Below are 5871 nucleotides of genomic sequence, written 5' to 3' on the forward strand. Positions count from 1 at the left end.
TTGTGGATGCCCCATTGCTGGAAGTGTTCAAGGCCAGGCTGGACAGGGCTTGGAGCAACCTGATCTGCTGGAAGGTGTCCCTGCCCATGGCAGGGAGTTGGAATGAGATGATCTTTAAGGTCCCTTCCAACCCAAACCAATCCATGATTCCTGTGGAAAAGCAATACCCACCATGAAAGGGCTGCTCTCAGTTTTCTGCTTTCTCCCCTACTCTGTGCTATGTATACTGAATACTTGCAGGGTTTCACAGCGCTGATGCAGTCAGGTTTTCTACCTTCAGATCTGATTATACCTGTTTTCCAACCTGACTATGCCTAGTGCCAGACTTAAAGAGCCATTTCTGCTATGATATCCTGTTGAGGCACTTGCAGGGGGTTACTTGCAGGAGGCTAACTTGAATTTGACCTAGAGTAAGAGCAGAGATTTTTAAGATTGTTCTTGAGTGTGATCTAAAATCTTCAATCTAGAGGTGCAGAAGTCAAAACTGAGCTATATGTGCCCAGAAACAAAAAGAACAGGGTTTTAAATAGTTTATTAATAAATTATTATTTAATAAACAAGTACAAAGTGAGTCCCCAAATATTCATCTAAGCTGACTTTCATCGACTACCAAGAATAACTACCTCTCAGAAATGTAATTAATCACATCAGGATTTTCAGATTTTTAGGGCTTGGATCTATCTAGCAGCCTAAGCACAAAGAAGCTGTGTTTGAGGTCATAGCCTGTTCTAGAGCACTTCAAATCTACCTGTTCACTTCCATTGTTTTTATGCCACCTCAGGAATACAGAGCAATTAAAACCTTCTCAGCGCAGTGCTTAGCTCTGCACTGGAGCCAGCAAGTGCAAGGTGTGAGACAGCCTTGCAGGCTGCTCCAAGGTCTGAACTTGAAGCTTGGGAATGTAGATGAATACAAGGAGAAGGATACCAGCAGGGCTGTGCAAGATTTCCTTGTCCTGGTGTAGTGGTGTTGAGTCAGTAACTTCATTTCTTTGGCTTCATGTCCACCTGTAAAGGGCCAGAGGCCTTCATCCACTGAGCGTGCCTGTGGTGACTATTGCTGTTTTAGAGCTCGGGGAGCACGTGAGGGGGCCTGGCAAAGGAGAAATGGGCAGCAAGGCTTTTGTTGTTTGGTTTTAGTAGCACTTGGCTGGACTCCCCTGTCTCCCAGTGGCAGGAGGTGTTTGCAAATACATATGTGTGTGAGTGCTGGGATAAGGTGTGTCCTGCAGCATATGGCATGTGCAGATGCACGCTGGCAGGTGTGAACTGTGTAACTATATTTGTGTGCTCTGTGCCTGGTTTGGGAAGAAGAAAGGCTGCTGAGAACTCTGGCTTAGGTACTCACTTTTCTTGTAATATATTAGTTTAATTTAAATTCACTTTACAGTCAGTGCACATGAGAATTATTTTGAAGGTTTAATTTGCTAGCTGCTGAAAGCAATAAGGTGGCTATCAAGAGAGAAGAAATAGCTTGGCTGTTTGTTAATGCTCTTGGGCTGTACTGTAAGTACTCCAGGCAGCTGTAATGTAGAGAGGCAAATAAACCATTGTTGCTTTTAGAATGGCCTGTTTTATTGTATCAATAGTTTTCTGTTTCTAGATATTTACCTGTGAGGTACTTCCTGGGCCAGTTAGCTGGGGGAATCCATGTAGATTCTCAAAAACATTCAGAGGGAAAAGCTGTTTAACCACCTAGAAAACATAATGCTTGGTCTCTCATTAGTCACAAAAACTTCATTAAATTTATTATGTTTGGATTGGTGCTAATTTTTCTGGCCATTTCAGTCAGCAGAAGCTGTACTGAATTGCCTGTGCTTGTACTGGGAATTTTATTTCTTATGATGGTGGGATTTGATTTTATCTGCAACCATCTGGAGTAAGTTTATTTGTGTTACGTGGCTTGCATGTATTTATACTTCAGACTGAGATCCCTTAAATTGAATTCTCTGGATTTTTACATATCATATAAATGACATTTGCTTGCAACACAGTGGAGTGATTACAGTGAATACTAAAATGGCAACATTCTGCAGTAAAAAAATTACAATGTAAAATGAACATTCATTTATAACAGAGTGTAAATTTATACTATTTAATGAAATGCATTCACTGTGCAGTAAAATACTTCTTGTGCCTACTGAAATACAATTACAAAGCACTGAAACTTATAATATTTAAGAGACATTCTGTTTCACAGTAAAAATTGTGTCATGTTTGTTAAAATTATATTTGATAGAGTGAAATAAACATGGTCTGTGCGTATGTTTATTTCTCTATATTGATAAAATTAAATAAATGCTAACATTGCATCAATCTGCTGTAGACCAGAAGTCCTCTACCTGGGCTTATTCAGTATCAGTTGTGTTTCACCACTGTTTCCTTGTGGTTGAGAAGGTGCCATCCTCAGCAGGCATATGAGGGAACATGGCTTGCCAGGGACCACGACTGACCATGGAAATTTCTGGCGCAGGTTCCGTGAGACAGACGGGGCCAGGACACATCGATGCATCTCTCAGCGAGGAAAGAGAGACTGACCAAAGGTGGCTTTACAAGCCAAGTGGACCCCACGTGAACAGCCGTGCCCAAGTCCTCTCTAAGCTGTGACAGAGATCTCTGCACAGGCATTTTGCCAGTATCTGAATAGAACATATTTGTGGTACTTGGCAGTCAAACCCCCTTGCCCACAGGCTGGACTTGTTTCAGGGAGGACTTGTTTCTTCCAGCTCTCGCAGAAATGGCTGCAGCAAGAATGGTTGTGGTGACATTACAGCCAGGAGCTCTGCTATTCACAGAGGTGCTGCACATGATGGAAGCATAAAAAGAAAATGTAATTGTCTCAAGCCCATTCACTGCCAGGAGAGAAGCCTGATGGCACAAACACATTTGCTCTCTCACAGCTCTGGTTTCTGCAGGCACAAACTGAGAAAATGTGTATATTTTTGGACAGATTCAAAAATGTTTTTAATAGTGTGTGCCTGGTAATTGCTTTGATTTATAGGCCATAATTGTGCTAGGGAAATACGGGGTTTCTGGACAGGCCTTTTTGAGGTTGTTCTGGACAGCCATCAGCCATGCTATTGTAAGCAGCTTTTCTTTTGTTTGCATGCATTCTTCCTTTGACAGCCCTCATCTGTCCTGTAAAGCTTAGGGAAAAACCTTCTGGAGAGAGCCCGAGCCACCCAGCTCTGCTGGCACCACAGCTCTCACACCCATCCCCTGCTGGGCTGGCTCTGGGGCCTCCCAGCAGGACCTACCCCGTTTTGGGGCTTCCTGCAACCCTCAGGCCACTCCAAATGTTTGCCAAACCTGCTCACTCATTGCCCCTCTGGGAGCACTGGGGGGGGGAATTTATCATCATCTGGCCGTGGTAGGCACACATTGACTCATGTTGCTGGGGCGCCGATCTACCCTCTGGAATCTCTGATGCCAGGTTAACATGTTTATTGCTGCACCAGTGTGACAATCCTCACCTTTCCTCAGACCCCAAAGAACAAACAGGCTCTCACTCCAAGAGAGAAGATTAAAATGCCCCAAATTATGGCGCTGGGCACCAAACAGTGCAAGATGCCTTTTATCAGTGCAGATTCTGGCCTGTCTTCTCTTTGTAGCTAGTGTTAAATTGCTGGCTGAACATAACCACTTATCATGGTTTACATGCCCATTTCTAGTCCAGAAATATAAGGAGACTCAGCTGTCTTGGGCTAATAATGATCTGTCCATTTCTGTCTCCAGCTCAGCTGAGGAAGCTGTTACATAAAATAAATGCTGTAAATATGAAGTTGGCCATTCCCTCTCTTCTTTGCAAAGGTCATCAGCTCATTACGTTACTGAAGAAAATGTTAAGACTTGATATTCTGAGATAACAAAATCTGATTTCCACTTGCCCTTTTTATTTCAAAAGAGGAAAACCTGCTATTTATTCCACCCAAAATATTGGTCCAAATTGAATGGGTGAGAGGTTCAAGAAGCGCCTGGGTTAACTTGAGGATTTGCTGCTATGGATTTTCTCCAAGCTGGCTGTCTTTGGCACAGCTTGCCAAGGCTTCCCCATGTAGTTTTAAGGCCCAGACACACAAAGATTATTTGTTCTCTGCTTTCAGTTAATTTTTCATTTCACCTCGGCCCCCAGCTTTTTTCCTAAGTGGTTCCGGCATGTCTTTTCATTGCATACTCTCAATAATTCTGGCCTTAAGGCTCAGTGACATCCTTGGCTGTGTCCTTGCATAGGTATTGTAGCAAGGGAGAAGTGGAGGACTCTGGGCAGGCAACTGGGATAGAGCTGATAGAACTGGGAAGGGAAGAGTCTGGGAGAAAGTGACAGAAAGTGGGGGAGCAAAGGAGTTGTGCCCAAAGAGGAGCAGGGCAAGGGAAGGGAAAGGATGGGCTGGGAAGAGGACATAGGGTGCCAAAGGAGGGTGAGAGACCCTGAGAGGGCATGGGGTATCCAGGGAATTGAGAGCTGGAAGGAGGAGAGGAAAAATAAAAAAAAATAAAATCCTGAAACTAAAACAGCTAACTTGAAGAAAGACAAATTTATGAGGAAAGGAGGAAGATGAAATGATGGAGAGGCTTTGCATGGATGTGGCATTTCCACCCTGACTGCAGCTGGCAGAAACAGGGTTGCAGGAGGGCAGGGGCATGATGAGACCTGCTCACAGAACACCACGAGAAGAGCAGTGCCCTTGCAGAGCCCCTCCCTGCCCCCACCCTGCCTCCCAGCTAAATTTATTCTGCTCCTGGTACTGTTTCTGTGCTGAACAAACCAGCTCTGTACAAATTAAGAGGACAAGATGTTCAGAAGTGGTAAATTCACACTTTTTTTTTTGTTTTCCTAGCACATAAAAGCGAATTTAGATTGCTGGTGGGGAGGGCAACCAAACTCAGGGGGTGGGGAAAACTGCACAAAAAAGCGTTTCAGTACTCAAAGAGCTGAGTGCAACATATCAAAGCAGCTTCTAAATGAATCTTTGCACTACCAAGGTGGATTGCAGCAGCACTGATGCTGACAATAAATGGTGAGTTCCTTCCCACAGAGGCCAGAGCAAACACATGCTTTGTCTTGGGCCAGGTCTCTTTAATATTAAGTGTCCTATTTCTGCAAATGCAGATGAAAATTTCCTAGCAATATCTGACCACTGTGGCCTCAGTTTCTCTGGGTCAAGTGGAATTTGGCATCCTCTGTACCCCTGTCAGTTTGGCCCCCTGTTACAGCGGGCTTTGTGGTGTGGGGTGCAATAGTTGCCAAAGAGGAGCGGCACAGAGGGTCAGCCTGGGCAAGCTGGCAGCAACTCAGGGCCTGGGGGCTGCTCCTGAAACCAGGGACCCACTCAGTGCAGCGAGGAGCTGGTGCTCCTTCGTGAGCAGTTCTGTGCAAATGAGGAGCAGAAGAAAATTGGTTCTCTAAGCTCTCCCCAGAGAAATGCCAAGGAGGACACATCTGGCTGTCTTCTACAAGGCACTCGCAGGGCCCCGATCTGCAAAGTTATGCACGAGCCCAAATACACAGATTGGAAAATCCTCTCAAGGCTGAAGTACCTGGTTTCCTAATTCCTTGAGCCAGAGGGACTCCTGCACCTAGCTGCTTCTGTAAATTCTCACTTTAAGACCAGATTACTGCAGCTGTGCAGGGGTCTGCTACCCCCCTTCCCTGCTCTGTGGCTCAGTAAGGATTACATTTTTTTAGTGCAAAGATTAGCAATTCAAACAGAGGGAAAAGAAGCCTGAATATGCTACTCCCAATTGCTTGGTTTAATAAAAAAAATTCTTTCCCCATATTTTTTCAAGGAAAAGTGGCTTTTCCAGAGGAAATGGCTGAGTTCTTTTAAGGGGAAGGAAAGGAAGGGAAAGCCAAAGCTGTTTACCATGTCAA

Source organism: Corvus cornix, chromosome 3, assembly GCF_000738735.6.
Source record: "Corvus cornix cornix isolate S_Up_H32 chromosome 3, ASM73873v5, whole genome shotgun sequence".
Lineage (NCBI taxonomy): Eukaryota > Metazoa > Chordata > Aves > Passeriformes > Corvidae > Corvus > Corvus cornix.